Source organism: Cynara cardunculus, assembly GCF_001531365.2.
Source record: "Cynara cardunculus var. scolymus isolate 2C chromosome LG 12, CcrdV1, whole genome shotgun sequence".
Taxonomy (NCBI): Eukaryota; Viridiplantae; Streptophyta; class Magnoliopsida; order Asterales; family Asteraceae; genus Cynara; species Cynara cardunculus.
In genome coordinates, this window is record NC_037539.1 from 26,334,947 (window position 1) to 26,337,456 (window position 2,510).

The 2,510-nt window shown below is 38.3% G+C and overlaps 1 non-coding gene across 1 annotated transcript; it reads left to right on the forward strand.

Annotated features, from left to right (window-relative positions):
* The first annotated feature begins 328 nt into the window (after positions 1 to 328).
* On the forward strand, positions 329 to 489 carry LOC112523975. Its single transcript, XR_003070308.1, has one exon.
* The last annotated feature ends 2,021 nt before the right edge of the window (positions 490 to 2,510 follow it).

The following is a 2,510-nucleotide window of genomic DNA, read 5'->3' on the forward strand; positions in this document are numbered from 1 at the left end:
CAATAAAACCGAATAAAGCCCATTTGGCCCAATAAAACCTAATAAAGTCCATTAAGGCCGAATAAAGCCCATTAGGCCCAATAAAACCGAATAAATCCCAGTAAGACCCAATAATATCGAATGAAGACCATTAAGGCCCAATAAAACCGAATCAAGCCCATCAAGGCCCAATGAAACCGAATCAAGCTCATAAAAATGAAAAAATAGAAAAAATAGTAAAATCCCTCGCTGATCCCTCACAGATCAGCGAGGGATCAGCGAGAGAATATGCTTTTTGCTTTTCCCTCGCTGATCCCTCGCAGATCAGCGATGGATCAGCGAGGGAAAATGATTTTTGCCTATTCCCTCGCTGATCCCTCGTTGATCAGCGAGGGATCAGCGAGGGAAAAGCAAAAAGCATTTTCCCTCGCAGATCAGCGAGGGATCAGCGAGGGAAATGGCCAAAAATCAGATTCCCTCGATGATCCCTCGCAGATCAGCGAGGGATCAGCGAGGGAAATGACAAAATTCACATTCCCTCGCAGATCCCTCGCTGATCAGCGAGGGAATTGTCCTCTTTTTTTTATCGGGGCTTAACCCATTTAACTGGGCTTTGTTCGGTTTTATTGGACCCAAATAAAACCCATTAAGGCCCAACCAAACCGAATAAAACCCATTAGGGCTCAAATATAACCGAATAAAGCCCATTAAGGCCCAATAAAACCAAATAAATCTCATTAAGGCCCAATAAAATCGAATAAAGCCCATTAAGGCCCAATAAACCGAACAAATCTCATTAAGGCCCAATAAAATCGAATAAAGTTCCTTAAGGCCCAATAAAGCCTAATAAAGTCGACTCGACAAGTATATATACATAAATCCAATCGTGGTTAGCAACCACCACACATCTATATATATCGTGTATACATGTATATATATACATATAACAATTGCAACATTGTGTAAACATATATATATATATAAAACACGGGACGACGGGTATATATATTTATAACACATGCCCATGTGTGCATATAATACACATCGCGGTTAGCAACCACAACATATGTATATATATATATATACACACACACAAACAACACACATACATGCATACATACGACATCAACATATAAAAATATGTACATATAACACATAAAAATGAGAAAATAGGAAAAATAGAAAAATCCCTCGCTGATCCCTCGCAGATCTGCGAGGGAATGTGAATTTTGCAATTTCCCTCGCTGATCCCTCGCTGATCTGCGAGGGATCAGCGAGGGAATCTGATTTTTGGCCATTTCCCTCRCTGATCCCTCGCTGATCTGCGAGGGATCAGCGAGGGATTTTTCTATTTTCTTGATTCTCTTTAATTTTATGTATTATATTTTTATATTTAGGTATCGTATGTATATATGCATGTGTTATAAGTACATATACCCGTTAGTCCGTGTTATAAACATATATTTTTACACGACGTTGTATGTGTTATATGTATATATACCCGTCGGTCAATGTTATATACACATATATACACGATGTGTACTGGTTGCTAGCCACGATTGGATGGATGAATATATGTTTAAACGTATGTGTATATGTGAATGTATAGACAGTGTGTGTGTGTGTGTGTGTTATATGTATATGGTTTTATTGGCCTTAACCCATTTAACTGGGCTTTGTTCGGTTTCATTGGGCCTTAATCTATTTACCGGGCTTCATTGAGTTTATCGGGCCTTAATGAACTTTATTTAGTTTTATTTGACTTTATTTGGTTTATTGGGCCTTAATGGGTTTTATTCGGTTTTATTGGGCTTAATCAGTTTTATTAATTAATTTTTGTAATAATCTAATAAATAATTATTAATAAATAATTTATAAGTAATTAAATTAGTAGTTATAAAATTAAAAAAATGGAAAAAATCATTTTCCCTCACGACGGGTATACATACTTATAACACATGCACATATCGCGGTTAGCAACCACAACATATATATATATATACACACACACACACACAAAAAACACATGACATGCATACATACGATATCAACACATAAAAATATGTACATATAACACATAAAAATGAGAAAATAGGAAAAATAGAAAAATCCCTCGCTGATCTTTCGCTGATCTGCGAGGGATCAGCGAGGGATCCTGAATTTTGTCATTTCCCTCGCTGATCCCTCGCTGATTTGCGAGGGATCAGCGAGGGAATGAATTTTTTTGGCATTTCCCTCGCTGATCCCTTGCTGATCTGCGAGGGATCAGCGAGGGAATGAGTTTTTTGGCATTTCCCTCGCTGATCTCTTGCTGATCAGCGAGGGATCAGCGAGGGAAATTTTCTCTCGCAGATCAGCGAGGGATCAGCGAGGGAATGAGTTTTTTGGCATTTCCCTCGCTGATCCCTCGCTGATCCCTCGCTGATCTGCGAGGGAAATTTTCCCTCGCTGATATTCGTTGATGATACCTGGTTTTTTAGTAGTGAAAGATGGGATTGGGTTTGAATGAAAACACAATTTTGACAAATGTT